General features: G+C 46.2%; 1 long non-coding RNA gene across 1 annotated transcript; it reads right to left on the reverse strand.

The window, feature by feature from the left end:
• Window positions 1-4,668: 4,668 nt before the first annotated feature.
• Window positions 4,669-22,516, reverse strand: LOC116443564. The gene is made up of 3 exons (XR_004239982.1): window positions 22,506-22,516; window positions 16,877-16,880; window positions 4,669-4,769 (listed from the first exon to the last, which is right to left on the reverse strand). It is a non-coding gene; the product is annotated as an uncharacterized LOC116443564 (long non-coding RNA).
• Between the last annotated feature and the right edge of the window lie 1,436 nt (window positions 22,517-23,952).

Here is a 23,952-nt window from a genome sequence, read left to right on the forward strand (position 1 = left end):
CTGTGAATCTGGTCCTTCTGAGATGAAGTAAGATGTTTCTTCAACTCAGTCTGAGATGTTTTACAGGCTCTGGGGGTTTTTTTCTGAGGGTTTCTTAACAAGGATTTCGGGTAGTGGTCAAGGTCCCATGAGACACAGGAAATTCTGTTCAAACATAAAAAGAAAACCAAACCTTTTTACTGAGAGGGTGATCCAACACTGCTACAGGTTGCCTGGAGAAGTTGTGGACTCTCCATCCATGGAGATACCCAAAACCCAATTGGACACAGACCTGAAGTAGAGCTGATCCTACTTGAACAGTGGGATTAGTCCAGATGATGTCCAGAGGTTCCTCCATCCTCCAGCAGTTTGCAAATGGCAAATTTTAACTACTTTGATCAAACTTTCTTCCACAGGTCCTTAAGAAGAGAAGACTTTAATCTCTGACTCACCATATCCAGGTGTGTTGGCCTAAGATGAGCATTAACACCCTGTTCTCAAGACTGCTCTGAGGCACAGACACAAGGAATGGCGAAAGCTCCAGCACAGGGAGGTGATGGAGCTGATAAGATGAAGATGTGTTTTTCTGTCTGTCAAACTGACTGCTGAGCAGGAGGACAGGACTGGTACAAACCACCTCATCAACCAGACACAAAAATGGGAAATCTGGCGTGTTCCAGCTGTTTACCAGCGGTTCCTGTGGATTTGCACAGCGTCTTCCAGTGGATGCAGCTGCTCACTGGCACTTCTCCCTCTGCATTTGGAGAGACTTAATGAGCCAGCTGCCAAAACCCAGCTGTTACAGATGCACCCAGCCTGCGAGCATGTTCCTGTTACCTTTGATAGCAATTTGTGCTTCCTCATCAGGGGACTGAGGCTGGTCAACCAGCCAGGGCATCCACCTCAGATTGACTCATCTGCTGAATTACTGACAGCCCAGAAGAGAAGGTAGATGTCCGTTCAGCTTAGAGGATCCCAGCCCAGCTCTCAAAAAACCCCCAAACCCTGAAAAAAAGAGAAAAAATACAACAAAATCTAGGCTGCTTTTCTCCAAGGCCATCTCCTCTCACTGGTACCCTATGCTTGTTCCTATTTTCCTTTTCAGTCCCTGTGCTGCTGTGCTCTCCAGATTAAAGCTGATGGGGATAAAAGCCCTGTCCCTTAGTTTTATGGGAAAATTATGTATCTAAATTCTGTGATCTTTTGTTTGACCTTTCTTTTTAATTTTTAAATTTTTTTGAACCAGCTTTTAAACACCTGCTCAGTTTTCACAATCAGAGAAGTGTAGTTCAGGCTGAACTTGACCGTAGTATTAAATGACCAATGCATGGTATCTCTGTTTCTGTGTTGACCTCCTCTTTTCCCCTCGTGTTCTCATTCCAAGCCTCCTTTGTTCCACCTGATTTCTAATCTGATCCCTTTCCTCCTCTTCCCATGAATGTTGGCTGCAGCCTACCCTGCTAAACAATCGAATTTATAAACCAATATATATTGTAATTACAACCTGAAGCTGATTTCCGGGATGTTATCTTTGCCCTGAGACTGCGAGGCTGGAAAATAATGAGCAGAGAAGGTGAGTTAGGATGGCTTCCAGGAGAAACTGGGAGAATTAACACAGGGTGACAACATTTGGATACAGGCAAGCATCATCCTGAACTACAGATTTGGTTTCCCTCTCATGGGTTAAGCAGGGATTCTGGGAAAGGCTGTTGCCTTTCTGAGGAAAGAAAGAAATTTCTGAGGAAATGCCTTGAAGAATTCTCAGGAAGAGACAGGAGCTTTACAAATCCACTATTTGGATTTTACTGCCCCATCAGCTCAATGGCTCCAACCTTTTGGACTCTTGGACTGTGTTGTGACTCCTGAAATCTTTGTGCTTGTTCACTGGTGACTCCCACAAGTTGAAGGCCACATCATCTGATCCATATTATGGGCCAGTAAAAGCCTGAAGACAACTGAAAAAAGCAGAGCTTTTCCATTTTGTCTATTCCTCTGTCTGAGCACAGAGCTCATCCTATCCTGGTTTTTGTACCAGGATGCTTTCATTGACCTTCAACAAGGAGATCCCAACACCTGTCAAAGGCATTTTCTTGAGCATTAAATATTATCCCAGTTTCTGCCCTGCACATCTCTCTTTGTCATTTAAGTTCATTATTGTGTCCTACATGGAGATCCCCATCACCAGCAGGCACAGGGAGCAGTGCTGCCTTTGATGATGAAGGATTTTTTGACCATTCCCAAACCACCCCTCAGTCCTATCTCCTCTCTGCTGAGCAGCACTGACTTTCCCAGCAGGATTTATTTTTCTGGGCCCGTTTGTGGCCTTTCCCAGACTATCCAATCACCCCACATTTTTTGGGAGGAGCACAGCTTTTGCTGAAAACTTCCTCATGTGCTGTCTCAAGAGTAACAACTCATATCTTCCAGAAATTTATCCTGTGGTCTATGACAGCTTTCAAGCATAATTCTGGAGCACTGCTGCCCTGCCCTACACACAACACACTGTCCCAAGAGATGTCCTGTCCCTGTTCAAATTGTTCCTATTTTCTTTTTCCATCCATTTTCTCTGCTCCCTGGCCTTTTTCTTTCCTACCAGGTTTAGCACCACGACAGAGGATGTTGACTTTTAAAGCAGGTGGGGGCTGTAACAGAAACCAAGTGGATAATTGTGGCATGGAATAATAGTTTCCCTCTCAGTTGACTGCAGCTACTTTGAATTTGAAGCAATCCCTCCTGATGTTTCACTCAGTGGATTGTTCAGAAGTGGTTTCCTGGAATACGCCTCACATTTGGCAGCTGAGCTGTGCAGCCCAGCTATTTTGAGGTAAGAAACTCCCAGAGTCCTGCTCCCAGAATGTCCCTGGATTCAGCTGTTTTCCAAGCATCAACCTCTGCTGGAGTGAATTTTAAGCAAGGACTTTGTGGGTAGCCGTGGAATGCGGTCCCACCGCTCTGGATGTGATGAGGAACTGCTGCTCAGTTCCTCTGAGCTGTTCCCTCAATGATGGTTTTTCAGCAGAGGATTTTTGGCTCCTTTTTTTTGCTGGAATGAGCCATGGACCATCTCCGTGGCTCTTCTGGAGTGAGGCTGGGACGCTTCCTTTGCTCACAGTAGGATTTGCTCCTGTGTTTCCAACACTTGATCCAAAGTTCTGCCAAGCAGACACAACTCTGAGCATTGGTTTGGCTTTCAGGAAACCTCTCCTGGAAGAGCTGATGCTCACAAGACCTTGTATTACCCAGCATCCACAGGAAGCCCATTTTGCCCTCACAGGAACATATTTTGCACTCAAAAGACCCGAAATTTCCTCAAATTGCTTCCCACTGGAATTAGCACGTGCTTGAAAATCCTGACCAAGGCTCCCAAGTGGTCACAGCAGGAGTGTGGTTTGAAGAACTCATGGGATGTCACCATGCACCAGTCAGGGTCAGGGGTGCAGCTGAGGACACCAAGGCTCCAGGTGACACATGGAGATGTGAGTGATGGACCGAGAACAGGTTCCAAGGGATAATTTTAAAAATGGTGCAATCCCACACAGGTTTCAAAATAGGTTTAAATCACAGTCAGAATGAAACCAGGATGGCTGGCAAAACATAGCAAAAACTGGTAAAAACAAGCAAACAAATCCACTCAAACAAAATCATGGAGTTCCCCACCTCCAGGACCGATCATGGTTTTTTTAGCAGGAAGGTGGTAGGAAATAGCCAAATAAATAGGATCACAATCTTAAACTCATCCTGGAAGGGGAAAAAAAAAAAAAAAAAGAACCCGCAGATGCAGAAACAGGGAAATTAATTGTGTTTTCTGATTAACAAACACAATTAAGGAAACAAAGCAAGAAAACCACTGGCAGCACTGGGCAAGGTTATTTTTATATTATTCTGATTACATGAGACGGTCAGTGCTGGATGACAGCTTTATTCCAAGAGCTATTAGAGGGACAGAAGCAGATAATGCTACCAACTAATTATTACTGCAATCTGTAGTTTCTCTGCAGGGAACTGGAATTGCAGGGACCGGGGTGAGAAAGAGAAATAACCAATAACAACAACAACAAACGCGAAATTGCGGAGATGAAGGAGGAAAGCGGAACCAATGGGGAAATTATTTTCATAAAGCCGGAGTGAAAGGATGGGAAAGTTGTTAATCTGATTTCATGGACTAACACTGGCAGGTCTTTTAAGGTCAAAACAAAGATTAAAGAGTCCTGTACGAGGGAAACCAAACAAACTGTACTGGTGTTGGGAGAAAATAATACATGACTGGGTTATCAGCAAAAGCCAACAACTATTCCTGGAGATTACAGGGACCTTTTAAACTGTGAGGGAAGCAGAACCACACTGTCACTCCAGATGGGATTTGGATGATTAAGTGTAACCAGCAAAAGCTGAGCTGGTTGTCCGCGGATCCTTTCAGAGACAGTGGAGCCGACCATAAATCCTGGTTCTCTTGGGCCGGGGTCTGCTTTAGGGTGACAGGACTGTGGGTGAAGGGGGTTTGCTTTGCTGGGAGCATCTCAAGGAGGAGAAATGACTCTGAGGTAATTTCAGCTGAAGGAGGGTAGGTTTAGATTAGAAATTAGGGAGAATATATTTACTATAAAGGTGGTTAGGCACTGGAACAGGTTGCCCAGAGATGTTGTGGACTCCTCATCCCTGGAAGTTCAAGGCCATGTTGGATGTGGTTTTGAGCAGCCTGGGATAGTGGAAGGTGTCCCTGCCCATGGCAGGGGGTGGAACTGGATGATCTTTAAGGTTCCTTCGATCCAAACCAGTCCATGATTCCATAACTCTGTGACTCCTGTTCCTCATGGACTATGGTTGTACAGGAGTAGCTCAAGGTTGGATATAAATGTGATTTTTTCCTTTTTGAGATGATTTTCAGGCTGGAATGATCCCAGGGTGACCTGCTTGGGAACCCAATGTCCTTCCAGCATCTAATGTTAGCCACAGCAGTCCCAGCAGGTGCCATCCATCCCAGGTCTCGTGGTGGGATTGCAAGAAGGTCTGCTGTCCCTGCTTCATGGATCGATGGCATTTGTGGGCAAGTTGGACTTGCCTCAGTGAGACAGGTAGATCTTCACCTCCAAAATTGCCTGTGTTCACCATGTAAATCAGTGGTGGCCCCAGACTAAGTCAAGAAGGTTGCTCAGTTGCTTTTTTATCTGTAAAAATAGCAAAAGTCCTTGGGATATTTAAGAGAGAAAAACCCAGCTATTGGAGCCAAGCAAGGACCCTGCGTTAGTTTTGTTTCCTTTAGCCTCAGCATCAAAGCTGCTCTATGTCCATGTACGTATTAGATGGCACATCCATGATCCTCCTGTCTGGACTCATGACAAGCGTGGAGAGGACAAAGAAGAACCAGGAGAGACACCCTGGGGCACCACACCACAGTCCCAAACTCCTACTGAGCCTCTTGAAAGTCAACACAGAGATGGGAGCTGCTTTCTTTGGTGTGATGGGGCAGTCATGGTGTCGTTTTTTATTTCAAAGTTGTAACAGGAATTTATTAAATTAATCAAACAAACACAGCTTCCAGAAGCTGACTTGTTAAAGGATGCATTGCATTGATCTGCTGGAATTAGTTCCTGCTGTAAGAGGGGAAAAAGGACAGGTGGAACCAGAGGACAGGAATTCTGTGCCTTCTGTAATCCTGCCAACAGGTCTTAGAGACAAGAAAAATCCATCCTCTTGGCAAAATGACCTAAAAACCAGGACCACGTCTTTTTACATTGTAATTCCAAACCTCTCTCTTCTCCCCACTCCCTTTTTCCCTTTGAGATCTCTTCTGGGACATGAGAGCAGGGAAAACTGATGTCTGTGGCAACTTAAACTGCTGTAAAAATAGAAGCCTACACCTGATAACATCATGGGTGACATCAGTTACAGAATCTCAGGCAGAATGTTCATGTGACCCCTGGTACTTGTTACTCCCTCTCATACAGAGTTGGGCTTGCTTCTTGGAGTGTGGAAGGTCAAAATATCTCAATGTGTGGGTGCTGAGGCAGATTGGTGAGATGGGAAAACGTTTTGAGGGGAAAAGATTTATTTTTGTAGATAGAATCGTAGGATTGTTAAGGTTGGAAAACATCTTTAAAATCATCAAGTCTAACCATTAGCCCAGCACCACTAAACCACATCATTTCCAAATGCCACATCCACATATCTTTTCAACACTTCCAAGGATGGTGACTCCACCACTTCCCTGGACAGCCCATTCCAATGCCTGACCACCCTTTCAGTGAAGAAATTTTCCCTACTCCCCAACCTAAACCCGTGAGTGTTTTCTGAGGTGTCAACATCCTTGTGGAAGTCATCAGGAAATATCGAAGTGATGAATCCCACATAAGGCCTGATCCCACGAGAAGTGAGATCACCTTCTGATACACAAAACCCAACCAACTCTTTTCTCATTGAGCCTGGCATTTAACATTATCAGTGTCCAGTTACCTGCTGGACCATGATTTCACACAGACCTCACTCCAATGAAGGTGCCAGAACGTCCCTCAGGATGGGATTCCAGGTGTTGTCCACCACACCTCCCGCTTTCCCTGATCCAGGGGAAACTTGTGCTATCAAGCTTTCCTTGTGGTACCTGTGGGTTACATGTTAAATATGATGCATATCAGAGTATAAATCAGTTTATATCACAGTATAAATCAGACAGATGTGTGGGGCAAAGTTTCTATGTAACTCGTTTTTATTAACCCTCTATATTAACTCCCTGGTTTTATTCCTCCATAGTTGCACTTTACCTTTATTTTTCCATTTCATTTGCAGCCTTCTTCCCACTTTATCTGCAATATTTTTTTTCCTTGCCCAAATATTCAGGCTTTTAAAGCATTCCTGGTAGAACCATCTTGGCCTCCTGCCTTGTTTTTTTCCCTGTGACACTGAGGTTTGCTGATATGGATTTGATGGACTCTTTCAGCAAGAGCCAATATTTATTTCGTTGCTACTGAGCCTGTTTACCAAGGAAGCAGCATTATTTCTCACATTTGTTGCCCACTTTGTCAAGCCTGTTTCTATTTGGCTGTTCCTACTCCTTCACTCCCTTAATAAAGTGACAGTTACTGCCACTGATATTTCCTGGAAGAAGTTACCTTTCACCTTTAGATTTTTTAGCATTTTTTTTCTCCTGCACTTTTTTTTCCCCCTTTCTGAAAAAAAAAAGACTGAAAATTTCAGCTCTCCCTAGGTCACATGCTGCTGCATTTCTTCTCCTATAAATATTCACATCCCCTGGGACTTCCATGGTCTTCTTCTCTCCTTCAGCTGCAGCTCTCTCTTTCCCCTGCGCCAAAACTGCACTGTAAAATTCAATTTTGGGGGGTTTTTTTTGGGTCACTTGCCACCATATTCCTTCAAAAATGGTCTGAAATGGTACTGGTGTTACAGAGTTTTGTTGTGTGTGAAAGGGAGAGGACCCAACGCCAAAAAAACCACCTATTATTAGCCCATCTAACTATAATGTGAAAGTTAATTAAGTTACACTCATAATCCACACTGATGAGACTCTGTAGTTATAATAACATAAAACTGTTCTATAAGGAAGCTTTCCAGCATCTACCCTTTTTCTCTGGTCCTGCCAACATCCCTCTGCATCCAAGGATTGACAGATTCCATTCCCTTCAGCACAGAGAGAGGGTTCTGAAGAGTGGTCACCACCCTGAGAACTTTCCTGGGAGCTTTGTGATGCTCATGGTGGTCTTTTTCACTCCTCACTCCTGCATGCCCTCAAGGGTATTTTCACCTCTCCCTTTCCCATCCCACCATACCTGTAAGGACTCACAGCTCCTTCCAACCTCTGGGAATCACTGCAGGAATCCTCCTGCTCCGCAGGAATTTGCATTCACCAGCAGGCAATGCCCACTCCTGGGCCGCTGCTTTCACATTCCTGCCTGTCTCCTGGAAAAAACCTGTTTGCAAACAGAACTTCAGGTGGCTGATACCTCCCCCCAGCACAAAAGCTGGCAGAGGAGTAATTGCTGCAGGGAGGGACGTTCAGAGGCTTCCCAAACTTTGATGCCCTGTGATTTGCAAGTCTCTGTAGTTGGAACTTGCAGTCTTGTCTTTGCTGCACAATCCTTCAGGGGATGGAAACCTGTCGAAAGGCTCTTGCTGATTTCTGAAGGGTTTTGACCAGCTCCTCACTGAACTTTTAGAGGACTTCAAGCGAGCTAAAACTTCACACATCCTTCTTTACCCCATGCAGTGGCCGACTGCTCTAAAGTTTCCTGGTTCTCAGCTTGCTGAGGAATTGAAGAAACTGTGTCACCTTGCCTGAGTGTTGTCCTTCCCTTTTAGCTCCCTGCTAGGTATTTTATATGTTAGATGAAAATATTTGCCACGATAGTGAACACATCTCAGTGTCTGAGTGTGATCTGACGGGATTCTGATCCTGTGTGCAACCTTGGGCACGGCTGAAAGACAGAAAATAATCACAGCACAAAGTAGGAAACGTGACCAATTTTCCAGTTGTAAGCTTCTCTCTCTCTGTCTGGTCACTCAGAGCTTTCTGCTATTCATGAAATGTGCCATACAAACTGCCTGGAATTGGTTTTGGCTTCCTCACTGGATGCCTCAAGTCTTGAGGGTTGGGTTTTTTCTATTGAATGGAAAAATGATCAGTCACAAGGAAAGGATAAACTTGTGCCTGGTATGAACATCTAGGATCTTCTGTGATAATCTTACAACCCACCAGAATAATTCAGCTGCAAGAATATCAGTGTCATTAACTTATCTGACAATTAATTTTCCTTGCACTGTCCTTGCTGATTGTAACTCCATGCCCACGACAATCACCACACACGTGTGGGTAATGTAAAGCATTGCACAACTAATGGAAGGGGAAAATACAATCTTGCTGTTGAGGTGGCTCCAGATGAAGTTCAGATTGCTCTGGGAAGTGTGGATTTCAACGTGCTGGGAGACAACCTCAGGTGGAAAGCGTGGAGGGGAACCCCTTGGCCACGGAGAAAGACTGTGCAGAGAAACCTCAATTAAATTAAAAAGCTCAATCAAGTTGTGCTTCCAGCAGGAACAGCTGGAGTTGGCTGCACCATGAATCTGAAAAGGGTCGGTGGCCAGCACCAAGCAGGTCTGGGAGAGGGACATTTGCAGGCACAGATAAGGAATGATCATCACCCTGATTTCAAGTCAGGTGAAAACAGCAATTAAAACATTCTATAGTGCAGGAACTGGAAGGAACAGAATCCCCTGCCCAAAGCCAGGGCCCACCCAGCAGCTGGGCTGTGTGACCTGAGAACAAGACATTTGCTCCTCAGTTCAATTACCTAGGGATTAAATATTTATTTTTCTCAACTCCTTCTGCAGTCAAAACAGAGAAATGGGGTAGTTTACTCCTCACACCTTAAGCTGAGGTTTCTTCCTCCTCCCTCATGGGTCTCCCCAAGATAAATTCATCCCCCTCCTCCCACCACTTTCTCCCACCTCCCTGGTCCCCAGGTAATTTTCCTGTGATGCTCGAAGGCACGGCTTGTGTTCTACTTTTGCCTGACAACATTTATGTCCACCTCTGTCATGCCCCAAAATGACACCTTAAACTCTCACAAACATCAGCTTTAGGGGACTCAGGATGAGGCAGGAGGCTGCCCCTCATTGCTGTGGAAATAGAGAATAAACTTCCACTTCAAAAAGTCATCATCATTTATACTCTGTGGCTGTAACAGGAGAGAAGAGTTAGACTCAGGTGGAGGAGAAACCAAGATTTGGGCGTCCACAGCCCAAGAGACTCTCCCAAGCTATTTTATAGATGGAGGCAAGAAGGAGCTGCTGCATTTTAAAATAAACCAGCAGCAGCTTTGCCTCTGTGGCTGCAGAGAGCCTCGGGCTGTCTCGGAGCTGCTGAGAGATAAAGGGATGTTCAGGGTAGGTAAACTAAAGAGCAGGGGGATTTCTGGTTAGGAGCTGCTCAGCTTTGCCATGACCAAAGATCTTCTGTACATGCCAGTACAGGGAAAAAAATGGTACCTGTGTAGCTCAGGAACCTCTGGGATCAGGCAATGGATGAGTGGGGATTTTCAGGTTTGCTGTTTCAGAGTTAGGTGCCCAAATTCCCTTTAAATCCCCCTTTAGGTTTGTAAATCCTTTGTGAATGCTCTCGGTAAATAGGATTGCCGCCAAGAAATACCTGGATTGTGTCAGCCATTTCTCTCCTCCAGAAATTAATCCTGCAGGAGAGTGAGTGTTGGTTAGTCTCTGCTGAGCCCCATATGCTGGGAGCAGGAGGATGGAGCAGCAGAACTGCTGCCTGGTCATTGCTCTTGGAAGGACCCCACTGGCTCCTGCCCTGAGGAGGGAAAAGGTGGGGAAAAAGGAGATTTAAGTCTCCCAAGGTAAAAGGGAGACTTAAATTAATCCCACTGTAAGCCAGGTAAGGGTGAAGAGAGGTGAACTCTGGTTTTGTCACATCACCAGTATCAGCATCAGGGTGCTGAGATCTGCCTGGTGCTTGAGTCCTGCTCTGTAGGGCCTGGTTCCATCACAAGGGGATGGCTCCTCAGTGCAAGCGGAATTCATTCCTTTAGTTCAGGTCCTAAATGCCCAGGCGTGGCCGAGGTCCCCAGTTCTTCCTCCTGCCATATAAAGTGGGCAGAGATAAAGGAGAGTCAGCCTCACACCAGGGTGGCTTCCCCGCACTCCCCAGCCCCAGCAGCCCTCCTTTTCTTCCCTTTTTCTTCTCCCATTTACATTTTTCATTCATTTACACGTGATGTTAATCTTTCCTTAATCTCCAATTCCTTGGTGTGTGTGTGGGGGATGAATTCCATTTGTTTTTGTTCCACTCTATCAGACACAGCAGCTATAAGATTAAATGATAACTGTGGACCTAATAATAAAAATACAATATAATGTAATGAAAGTAATGTAGATCTAATCCTCTGTTTTATTGCATCCTGAGTGCCTTTGGTGCTATTATTTTTTTTTCTTCCCTATGTCTCCGTCTTTGACTTAGCTGCATCTTTTCAAGGAAGCAGAGGCATTTGTAAAGATTATGGTATTATTCTGTTGAGCACAGCCTTGCTGTGGGGCACCTTTAATTACAAAATGCTATCACTGCTTATAGGGCTGTGTGTTTCTATGTGTGCAAAGCAGATATTCCAAGCCCCCCAAAGCACTAATGCCAGCTCAGGCAGCTGCACAGGGGAACTTTTGCTCTCTCCTCCTTTATTTTTCGTGCTTCTTGTCGCAGTTCCTACACACAGACACTTTCTTTCTGCGTTGTTATTTTTATTGTTTTAATCCTTGTTTAGGGAGAAACTTCAGAAGTGTTTAAAGCAGGACTCAAGTCTCTGTGCGAACTCCCACTCTGGTTTCATCTGCAGCTGTGGCTGGCCCTGCTCTTTGGGTAGAGAGGCTTCAGAGGTCTCAGAGACACAAGGCACCGTGCCCTCCCTGACCTCTGCTGCCCTCCCCATCTGCCTCTCTGTCTGGGTCATGCTGGGGATGTCACTTTGAATGCTGAAAGTGGCTCCATCTCCGAGTGCCTGAAAGCAAAGCCAGCCCTTCATGGCAAGGATGCTTTGAAAGCAGCTCAGGTGAGGTCTGGGATGGGGAAACAGCTGGCAGAGCTTCTTTCCTGGTCTCACAGCTGTGGTTTGGTGTGGCTGGCTGTGCTGGGGTCAGCCAGGAGAGGGAAGGAGCAGGTCAAGTGCCTGGTTTGTTGTCCCTGTGCTCATTGCAGGCCAGGACACAGGGACATCAACATCACCCTGCTGCTGGATTCAATCCTCTGATTAAACCAGGGACTGTGTGCAGCTCAGGGAGCCTCGGAAAGACCCTCACCTTGTATTGTACCCCCCCAGCCTGGGATTCCACAAACCCTTTCTAAATGTGGGGTGTTTTCCACTTTTCTCCTCAGCTTCCCAATGCTCTGACGCAGCTTGTTCCCCTGGTCCATGAAAGATTAAACCTGTTGCTTCAAACACAGTACTAGGGAAGAACTTAAACATCAGGCAGAGAGAAATCAAGAATTCATCCATGCAATAAAATAATTCAAACATAAAACAATTTTTTTTTCTGCATTGTGAAAACACTGAGCCCTTGATGTGCTCCCCAGAGAGGGGAAATGAGATATTTTCTACCCTGGACATCCCAGAACTCACCTGGGATGTGACCTAGGCTGTCTTGGCCCAGCAAGGACCTGAGAAACCATTTTAATGTCACATTCATTGGAAGCCCTCTGGAGTCACGGGCACTTTTGGCTCCTGTGAACTGGTGTTTGCCGATGGAAAACCAAACTGTGGGGAAAAGCTGTGACATCCCCTGAGGGCACATCACCCTCATCTTGGGCTGAGTGCTCCTGCCCATCTGGCTGCTTCTGCGCAGCCTCCTGTAAACCAGCAGGTGAAGAGGGTGCAGTTCAGCTGTCAAACACAGATTCCTGTTTGAGTTTTCCTAGAGCATCCCCAATGCCCCTGCAGAGAGTCAGAGATTTCCAGCTGGTCTCGTGTCACAGATTAGTCCCATAAGAGAATCTCAGGTGACATCATGTCCCATAAAGCTTTGCAGATTTGCTTGGTTTCTGCTGGTACCTCAGTTTCCCCTCAATGAACCTCTGTGCTCCCAGCTTTCCCCCCTTTATCTGCTCACCTGTCCAGGCTCTGAGTTTCCTCAGGTATGGATATATTCCAACAGAGTGTTCAGGCATTTGAACAGAGGGAAAACAGATCCTGCAAGCGAGATCCAGCTCCATAGGCACTGTGAGTTTCAATACAGATCCATATTTCAGGAACCTGGTCTCATGGAGGGTGTCACTGCCTTGGCAGGGGGGAACCCGAGGGTCTTCAAGATCCCCTCCAACCCAAACCATTCTATGATTCTTTGATGTCTCTCTATCCCACATTAAAGCCAGTCTAGCAAGCGTATCTGGGTGACCCAGCCATGCGATTCAGCCTCCTATTTACTGTCCTGACAATGATAATTTTTCTAATTCTTTTTCCTCTGGACACCTCCAAATTATGAGGCTTCTGCCTGCCAGGGGGATGTGAATGCTGTCTGTTGATGCCTTAAGAGGCCTCCTAGACACAGAGACTAGACAGGAATAAGGGAATAAAGGTAGGTATTTATTTGAAAGGCCTTCAAAGGTACACCCTGGGGAGCCAGAGGCTACTGCCAAAATGGACCCAGGATGAGAAACAGGTCATGAGTTCCTCACTCTTTTATAGGTTTGGTTCATTTCCATATCAGGGTTAATTCTCCAATTAAAGCTTCAGTTCAATGATGTAATTCCCCTCATCTTACCCCCCCTTTGAGGCTCTTTGGTTTATACTTTTTGGGTCTAGGACGGTCTGGGTGTCCTTGGAGAGCAGGCCCAGGGAGGCTTTGTTATGTCTGCCTAGCATGAGAGAGGAGAAGTTAACAGGCTACAAGGAACTTCAGAGTTACACTCCAAGAAGTACAGGATTTGAAAAATATAAAAGTTAAAACCTAAGGCATCACTGGGAGCTCCTGATACACCTCCTGCAGTGTCTCTCCCCGCTGCACAGAGCAGTGCTAACACAGCTCATAGTAAATCCACAGGGACACAACCTGGATGCAAAGACCCATCCCTGCTCCTTGAACTCTTGGAACACCAGGAAAATGCAAATCCCGACTATTGGAGGGTGCAGTCTCTAGAGAGAGAGACATGTTATACCAATTTCAACAAGGTATTTCCTCCTGGGGTGTTGTGCTGGAGCACCAGGGACCACCCTGCAAGCCCCGTGTCAACTTTGCATCTGATCTCTGTCACCTGCAGGTGCAAAATTTTGGTTAAATGTGAAGAATGGCAATTCCTTGGACAATAATCTCCACTCAGCAAACAGGTTTGATTTTCTCTTTTCCCTTTCTGCAGAGCAATGCACCCTCCACACTGGGGAAGTGCTCCTTAAACACAGGACTCATTTTTCCTGTAGTGACATCCTGAGTGATTTTCTTATCAGTCTCACACTTGAGTGTTGGTGTCACCTGTCCTGATCCGTGCTGCTGTCTCCAACCTGCTGTCAGAACACAAGGAGGCACTGAAGCAGAAGGTGCAAGACTCTGGATTGATGCAATTGTCAGGTGAGCTGAGTCGGATGCCAAGCAATCATAAACCTCGGTTGTGGCTGTAGCCTGGCTCTGTGGTGATCTTCTGGCACTGGGAAATCACATTAAACGTTGCAATGATGGGGTTTCAGTCTGTCTGCTGTGGCAGATGTAATGTCTGGAGGGTTTTTTGAGTTTGTCTCTGGTCTTGATGCAGCTGGATGGTTCTGTGAGCTGCAACTTCCAGTGACTGCATCAGATTTGCATGTCAGAGCCACAGGAATCCAGCTGTGCAATGACGGCACCTCTCGCTTTCTGCAGGGCTTAGCACAGTTTAGTCCCTACCTCTGGAATTTGCCTGCTTCTGGGAAGGAAAGTTCCATCCCTTTCCAGTTACAACAGCAGCAAAAGGGAAAATTTTATGCTCTGCTTGGGCATAGAAGCTCTAGTGACAAAAACTGGATTGGTTGACTTTCAGAGGATTTGGTGGAACATACAGATTAAAATAAAAAGGGAAAATATTGACATTTTTGAAGGAAAATATTTCTGGCAACTCGTACAAAAGCATCATTTCAGGGGTGAACGGTGCTGCTGAATGTCCAGTCTGTGGTTTGCACTTGCCAGGGGTGTGGGAGGACAGAAACTCAAACCCTGATATCCTTCTCCAACCACAGTTCCTACCAACAATCCCCCAGATTTACCGGGTCAGGATTTACCTTCTCTCTCTCTCTGCTGGTGTTCTAACCTGTCCTTGCTCTCCCTGTGTGAGGAGATGGACACCTGGACTTGTTTAGACCTTGGGACACCCAAGCATGAGAAATTTGTCTCCACAAAAGTTGATTTCATTGACTTTCCAGTTCAGGGGAGGAGCTGTGAGATGGGCTTCTCAGTCTGTCCTGTGTTGAAAGACAGTGTTTGTGTGAGACCCCATAACGTGCACCTGCGAGGTACTTCTGCCTTGACCTTTAAATATAACTGCCATAAAACAACTCTGTACCCCCCTGGATGGATAAAAGCACAAGATAAGAGCTATAACGAAGGTATAGCCTTGGTAAAAGATGATCCAGTGCAGACATAGGATGTAAAGAAAGCCACCGGAAAAGAGCCAGAGAAAAGTGCCCTCTGCATCCCCTGCTCCCGTGCAACGTGCAGAAGGACCCTTAATGACCACGGTGGTTGGGCCTGTGTCTTACATCTCATTTGAAAGGCCATCTTATGCAATTAGCCACCTATTACTGGTGGTTAATTGACATCCAAGGGACATCAGGATTACAGTTAGAGCTAAAAGTCAATTAATGGCTCCTCGCTCTGCTCCAGCCGTGTTAAAGTGCGGGAACAGCCACGGTCCCAGGGACATGTGGTGTGTCCCAGGTCCCTGAGCCTACTGCTCCCTCCCCTTCCCCTCCTCCCTGGAAGAATCGATCATTATGATTGATGCTAAATGGCTGAGGTTTCCCATTATTGACAGATTTCCTCTTGCTTTCCAAGGGGTTTCTCCCTCCAGCAGAGACCTCTTGGTGCAGTTCCAAGAGAAGCTCATGGCTGGAGCCAGCAGAAAGGTCAGCTGGGAGTTAGGCACTTCAGCCCTCAGGTTTTCCAGCTTCAAGGGTTGCACTGGGGCTCTCCTGGCACTCAGTCTGGAGGGTAAAGTGACATGAGAAACCCATGGAGACTCTTGGGTTTGGGACACCTGGGATGCACCAATCCCAATGAGGAATCACAGGTGGCTTGTAAGGGGTAGAACTCATACTGCAAAAGTTCTCTCAGAGCAAAAGTGGACTTGTGTCCTTTACTGCCAGTCACTTCTAAACTGTCCAGAACACCACCTTCCCTTTGCCAGCAGCAGGAACTGCTCAGAATCAAAGAAGAAATTGTTAAGAGTCAGGGGAGGGTGTACAAGTCAACAAAATTTACAGAGTGGTTTCCTCAGACTTGTCACAAACACACAGATTCTTGTTTTCCCTTTACAATCTAATTTCCCTTCAACAATTCACACCAAAGTCTGACCCCGGCCATGTGAAGTTCTGATCAGTTTTGAGCAGCATATTCTCTGTCTCAATCCTGCTCCCCAGATATTGCAAGGCCTCTGAGAAGTCCACCTGATGCTGGATTTTTGTCCAGGGACAGGGCAAAGAAAGTCTTGGTAAGATCCTCACTAGAATAACTCAGGTTCCCTGACTCCAGTTGGTGCTGGAGTGCTCCCTAATTTATCAAGGAGAGCCCAGACTCCACTGGCTGTGCTGGGTTTCCTTAGGGATAATCACTCTGCCATTTGAGACTCTCTGTGGTACTCAGCTCATCCCCACGGAACCAGCAGACATGACACTGGATCCACTGGTGACCTGAGCCCCTCAGAAACAAAGGCTGAAGGTAAATGGGACATTTCTGGGCATCTCAGATGACAAAGACATTTGACTCACAGGGAGATACTTGTAAGTAGATGCCGAATTTAGGTGCCTGGATCAGTGAGGTGAGTCAGAGGTGGCTCTTATCAGGTAATTTGAACCCTCCAGAACAACACAGGAATGGCCAAATGCTCCGACTGATGAACTTTTCCCCCCAGGATCATGTCTATCATGTCACCAGTCATGGCCAGAAGAGGTAAATACAAGTACAGGCCACATCAGAGTCACCATTCCCCAAGTTTAGTCCCTCCTCTGAAGTGATTTATGAGTCACTATCCCATTACAGCTCCTGAAGTCTAAAAAACCTCACTTCTCCTCCTTAGGGCAATTTTTCTCAGGTTTGCATTAAAAGCCAACAGCCTTTTTGTCCACAGCATCCTAAAAACGATGCACACTGAGTGTTCTCATCTGCACTGGACCTTCCCCACTCTGCACCTGTAGATCAGAGGCAGAGCTGTCACCCCTCTGAAGGACCAGGGAGAAGGTCAGACCCACCCCACTTTGCAATGAGGTGACTTCCCACTTCTCAGCAGCAATTTCTATTCCAGCTGCACTTTTGCAGTTGAAATAATTTGGCCAGGTGTCCAAAAGCTGTCGCTCTCCTGTTCTTCAAGGTCTTCCTCTCCATCAAGACACACATGCCTGGAATCCCTGCTGCTGTGACTCTGGCCACAGCAAGGACACAAACTGTGCTCCCTATTTTTGTCCTGAAAAGGTAAATGAAGATAAACAAATCAATAAACAGTGGCACCTGGTGAGCTGCCTTCACCCAGAAGATGCAGTTGTGTCTGTGTGTTATTAAAAACACATCAAAACACAACACAAGTGAAGAAATCCAACACAAGCCAAAATAAAAGCACCAAGCCTTTGGTTTGCACCTTTTCCACTGGGGAAGCCACCACACAGATTGATAGCATTTTAAATTGGGCTGGTCATGGATGAAGAAGAATTTTAAATGGGATCAATTTGTTTTCTTCTTCTGAAAGACAGTGTCTCCCCCTAGAACAACTTGTCTGGTGGAGAAGAAAAATAAACTCAGCATGAGATTTCTCCCTTTGAATGAGATTCTGGGGAAGAGATGGGCTTGGAAGTTTGGGTTGTGCAAGTTTTTACATATTTTTTTTTTTATTATGGGGCACAAACCGTGGTTCCTGTACAGGACCTGATACAATGAAGGGCCAAGAAAGCTGCAAAATACAGAGAAAACTGTGAGTTTGCTTAATTGTCATAGAATCAAAGGATGGTTTGAGTTGGAAGTGACCTTAAAGATCACCCAGTTCCAACCCCTTGCCATGGACACCTTCCACTAGACCAGATTGCTCGAATTCTGACAAATTCTGGCAGTTCTTTTCGAGGTGAGGGTGGTTTGGTTCATGTCAGCTGCCTCTGTCCATCAGCTTTTTATCTGTGGCAGGTTTCCCTAAGGAGGGGCAAAGCTGGGAACAGAATGGCTGCAGTTCCACAGGCTTGGGTGTCACTTCATTTCCCTGCTCCAGACAAGCCACACTGCCACAGCCATCATTAATGTGTTATGAATCTAATTATTATCATCTCTCTGCAGACATCCCCAAGCATTTGAAAGGGCTTTCATTAAAAAAAACCCACCATGTCCTGGGTTCTGCTGGAGTGAATGGAGAGATGGCTGCTTTGTCATTTCTACTTGTGCATCCGTCTAATGAGAGCTGCCCTAAAAATGTTGGGAATTAAAGAGGTAACTCCATTGTTCCAAACGTTTTTAGCTTTGTTTTCTCTAAAAAAAGTATATTCCTTTTCAAAGAACCACGGTCAAAGGGCCCTTTCTATTTGCCAATACATTCATGGAGAGGAGAGCAGGAGATTTATCCAAGTGTTGTCAGAGTTTTAAAGGATTTGGAATGTAAGTCCCTTACGCACTAGTGAAAAAGCTGGAGTGACTCTTAGTTTAGGCCAGCCTAGCTACAAGCATGACTTTTCTGCAGGTGGTTTGAAGAGGGCAGATTTTGCTGCCTTGTCTCCATGGGAGGGTTCCCGAGTATTGGAGAGGCTGCCTGGTCACGTAGTGACCGTGGCAGGCAGAGATTTGGATTTAGATCCTTTTCCTCCCAGTGCTGCCTGTGGAACTTGGCTGTGTTTTGTGTTGGTTCCCTTGGGATGGATTTTTCTCTGAGGATGAATGCATTACAGATGGGCTGTGGCACGACAGAAGGCTTAAAAACACAGACAATTCTCTGTTGGAGGTAAATTCAGTTTCAGTGTGAAATGTTGCTTGCAAAAGTTAGGGGTCCTCTCAAGAGAAAAGAGATAATTTCGCTCTGAAGGATTGCAATCACCACTCCCAGTTCACCCAGTTTCCCAGTGCACAAGCTGTGCTGGGCTCTGAATGAAGGCCAGGGCCCAGCTGGGAGCTCTCACTCCCCTCTTCCCCAGCATTCCCTTGTCTGGGAGGGTCAGTTAAACGTGACACGACTTCCTGGTGAATTATCTCATCATTCCCAATAATCCTATTTGCCTGATGGGGCTGCCTCACAAACAGCCCCCCATGGACTATTTCCCCATCTCTGTCTCTTCCATGCATCTTGTCCTAATGACAAGCACTCCACTTGGAGCCTGCTTTCCCAGCAGCCTGATGGATGCCACGTGTGGATTGATTCCAGCTGGAGTCACATCCTCCTCCTCCTCCTCCTCCTCCTCCTCCTCCACCTCCTCCTCCTCCTCCCCCCACTGCATGAGAGGATTGTGCTGTTGTCCAGTGACACCTCAAATTGCTTTTCTTCCCTCTGATACTGGGTATTGAACCACCCTTAAATGTTGATGGGTCACAGCCCAGTGCCTCTGTTTGGCTCATTCTGCACCTCTGCAACCTTATTTATAATCTTAATCTTATAATATTAATTTATAATTAATAGCCACACCTATTCCAGCAGATGCAATGTCCAGGCTCTGCCCTTCTTGCTGCTGGTATGGCCTGGTTTGCTCTGCCAGAATTGATCTCTCTTATCCCTGATAACATGTTCCTCACCTGTGCTACCCCTGGAATACCTCCCTATTCAATGTCCAGGCCTGGGCTATTCGGTATCAGTCAAAAACCAGGAAAATGCCAACAATGAAAGGGCAGGGCTGTGCTCAATTCCTAAATAAAGCCAGACCCATTCTCGTTGCTGTTGAAAAGCTCAGGAATGGCCTGGTGGGAATCTAACTCACAGGAAGGCTTCTGAGATTAGGCTCAGCAGCAGGAGCCATGTCCAGCCAGGGAATAGCTCACTCTGGACATGCTCTTATCACCACCAGGATGTGCCCATACTCTGGAGACTGCTTTGGCTCCAGGCTAGCAGAGACAGACATGCACATACTTGACTGAAATGAATCAGTTCCTCAGCCAAAGCAGCATGGGTCAGCTTTTTTGTTTGGCAGTTTGTGCCAAGATTCCTGCTGTTGAAGATGGATGGACACTTTACAGTTTAAAGAACATGGAAAAATCCAGTTTCAGGCTCACAGAGTGGAAAATACCTGCACGCTTGGGATCTGTAGCAGCACTGGAGGGGGTGGAGGCACACACACATCATGTCTACAGGTGTGCAGGCTCTCTAATTAACTCTTTGGAGGGTCCCTGAGAGACACAAAATCCCCCTTCAATAATGGAACTTATTCATTATTTAATTGGATGCTAATAATTAAAATATACCTCCTTTCAGCCCAAACCTACTGAGCACACACGAGCTGCCACCGTAATTATCGAGCCGCGCTGATCGCTTCATTTCCATGGTCCTTGCTTTGTGAGAGGCAGCACTGAGGGTGTGAAACATGGCAGCACTGCACAATTCCTGGGAAAAGACACCTTTGCAGCTCATGGGAACAGGCATCCACCACTTCTCCCCCACTTTTCCAGCCTCTGCTCTACATCTGTATACAAATAACTGATGTGAAGGATCAGGGAGAGCTGATGCCACGAAGAGAAAAGCAGCCACATCTGCTGCTGCTGGAACCTTCCCCTAGCAGAGTATGAGCTTAGGGGACCTTGCTGGTGTTGTTTTTCATCTGTTCACCTGGTTTTGTTTTGGTTTAGCAGCAGTTGGAGATTCTTACAGGCCATTTTCATATCAACATTTGTAACGAGCCTGGGTTCAGGCTTCGGCTATCAGACCACTGATCTGAAGAAATCAAACACTATTTCCAAGGTGGAAGCCAAACAGGGAAATTTTTTGCCCAGATCTTGCTATGGACATTTTGGGGGAGGACTGGAACATTCAGAAGGAGGGAGCACAAAGACTGAAGATGTGAAAAAAACTCAGTGCCTGGTGGTTCTTGTAAAATCAGTGAGAGCTGGATTAACCTTGCAGATACTTGTCTGAGAGAGATGGAATGGTGTGCTGCTGCTATTATTATTATTATTATTATTATTATTTATTATTATTATTATCATTATTGTTATTATTACCATCATCATCATTATTAATGTCCCACTTGAACTTAATGCAATTTTTAGTTAAAGGAAGTCCAAGGAAATGTGCTGGTCCATTAGTTCACTGTCTCAAGGATGACCCCAGGGATCAATAACAGGAGAATTCACTGCACCTCAGCAGACAGGGCTCTTTAATCTGACCAAGCCTGAGGGATTTTTCCCCCCTTTTTCTGCCAATGTTATCTTAGTGCAAAGGTTACAAGAACTCTTAAACTGGCAGAGTTATTGCCTGGGAAGACACAAGAGTTTACTGTCTATGAAAAGGAGGTGCCATGTGCTTAACTCCTCAGTGGCTGTGCCCAGCCTGCTGTCTGCCCAGAAGCTGATTTTTATGGATTTTCCTGCAACCTCACAGAGAGCTTGAGCTGTTACTGGTTTGCCATAGCCCTGCTGCAATGTTTGGGGTTAGGCTAAGCAGAGACTTAATTCCCTTCCTCCCCAGAGATCCTCTGACCCTTCTTACAATCCGTTAGGATAACCTCACTCAGTCTGCTCTGAGTTGGAGGATGTGCTGCCGGTTTACATTCACTCTTCAAAGCCAGGAGATGTGCAAAGTGCCCTGCAAATCTGGCATGGGGACAGCAGACCTGGAGCTGAGATCAGAGATGGTTTTTGTTTCATCCAATCTGTCCTTAGGAGTTTGCAACTTCTATTCCCAGATCACCAGGGAATGAGCCCCTGCATCAACACTGGGTTGGCATTAGAAAGAAACAGGGAATTGTCACAGAATTGGTTGTTGAGGCTGTGTTTTCCCTATTTTTTCCATTGGCATGGACACCAGGGATGTCATGAAAGCTTCCTGTCCTGCTTCAGACTCAGTTCTATTTCCCAGATCTGCTCTGCATCTGCTGGGCTGCTGCTCCAGGGAGCTTTCAAGAGGAGTTCCTCTACCAGGTCATGTAAAATCATGGAATAAAGGATGGTTTTGGCAGGAGCCTTCAGAGGGGACTGGGCAGATCTACCAACATGGCTTTACATCCTTCCATTCGTCATTAGGCAAGACAAAGCTCTCTGGAGTGCTGGGAATAGCCCAAATGACATCATTCACCGACAGACACTGCCATGACTTTTCCTCTTGGACCTTCCAGCTGTGAGGAGCAGATTTTCTTTCCTCTGCAAAGCTGCCACCTTGCCTCCTCACATGCACCCTTCATGATTTTTTGGTGCGTGAAACCTTGTCCTGTTCTTGTCCTGTTTATCTGCACTTTTACCTCATCTCTCAGCCAGAAATCATCTCGCACTGACCATCTGCCAAGCTCTGTGTGCACACCCTGCTTTGGGTTTTTCCTGCACACAGGAGCAACTTTGCAGACAGAGGCTCTGGGACCCACCTAAGTTAATTTGAGCAGGGAAAACCTGGTTTGCAATTTCTTTCTTCCCTTCTTTCCCCTCTTCATTTGCCCTTGACTCACTCAGCTCCTCCATCACCAGTTTGCTGTCTGGCCAGGGCACGCTGCCAGGAATCCCTTGCCAGCCCTGAATAATAAATACCAGCTAAGTGATGGACTAATGCCAGGGTGAGCTGCTCAGAAATATTCCCCCTAGGTCCCAGATCAATAACACTTAGCTCTTGTTCTGTGATTGAAGACAAGCAAGAAAACCACATCATCTCCCCAGGAGCACAGGAGGAGCCTACAAAGAAACCCATTTACCCCTCCTCAGGTCCCCAGGCATCCACATGTGCTTTAAAACCAGAGCTCAGGTGTGAGTTTGCATCTTGAAGTGCTTAGCTGGGACGTGATCAGCCAGGGAATGGTTGATACCAGGGCCTGGGATGTGGAGGGAAAGATGCCAGAAAAGAAATACCAATTTGTTGGAATGAGGGGCTTATCTCCATCAACATGACCAGGGCAAAAGAGTGGTGATGAGCACCTTGGATGCACCCAAAACTTCCAGGCCAGGTTCTCAGTGTGCTGGGATGTGGTCAAAAATGGGAGAGCATCCCTTTGGTTCATCACTTTTAAAAAAGAGACAGATTTCTCTGCGTTATCAAAGGGATGTAGCCCTCACCAGAGCTGGCACCATTCAGCACTTGGGAATTCTCTTGACTGTGAATCAGGGCATGGCACTCCAAACTGGGGCTCTGCCAGTGACAGAACGGATATGGATTTATAATAACACAGCAACATTCCTAAAAGAGGCTTTAGCACCTTGGTTGTGCATTTTTTTGTCCTCCTCTTCCACAGATGCAATATCTTCCTCTGACCTTGGGTCCCTCTGCTTCTGCATCTTGGATGAAACCAGGCTCACACAGCTCCTCAGCACCGACTGAGAGTTTAACATGCCAGGCAGATCTCTGAAATCTGATGGCTTTTAAATTACTCAGGTGCTGGAAAATAATACATTGCTCTTCCTGACAGGTTAATTGGAAAAGCCCCTGTTCCTCTGAGTGAGTGTGAGAAGCTGCTGGAAGCCCCTGGGGTGAGGGACGGATGTTGGGCAGTGATGGGAGGAGGGTGGCAGCCCAGCCCCAAATCAGAGTTTTAGGTTTTAGCCCTACAATTCTCCTTTCCAGAGGGAGGATGAAGTTCTCCTAGTCCCTCTCCACAGTCTTGAGAAGACTTGTGTCCCACAGCGGAGGTAAATCCTCCTCCCCTGCTGTTTAGCTGTTTGTTCAAGTTTTAAATCACGTTGGTGTTGGCTGAAATGGCACCAGGGCCCACATCCATGGAGTTCAATGGGAATACTGGGATGCAGAGCAGCAGTCTCTCCAGGGATTTCTTACTTTTGGGGGAGGAGCTGGAGGCATGTGGGAGATATCCACAAGAGGGGTGTGGAGATCGTGGTTATCAGTCACAGACTGAGGTGTTTCAAGAGGTGAATCTATCAACGTTCTTCAGGTATGCAAACCCCGTCACCCAAATTCTAATTTGTGCCCCAGGAACACTGAAGATCTGGAGTCAGAAAGCAGGACCCCATGATGTTCAATATTCTGTCAGTCTAAATAAGATAATCCCTCTCCACATGCAACATCTGATGGGAAAGGCTGATTCTTTCTGTGGAGCTGTGTTCAGTCACCTATAAAAAGATTCTGTTTATTTAATTTAATTTCATTTCGTTTCATTTTTTATATTTGACCTGATTTTATTTTTTTAATTT

This window comes from Corvus moneduloides, chromosome 4 (assembly GCF_009650955.1).
Source record: "Corvus moneduloides isolate bCorMon1 chromosome 4, bCorMon1.pri, whole genome shotgun sequence".
Lineage (NCBI taxonomy): Eukaryota > Metazoa > Chordata > Aves > Passeriformes > Corvidae > Corvus > Corvus moneduloides.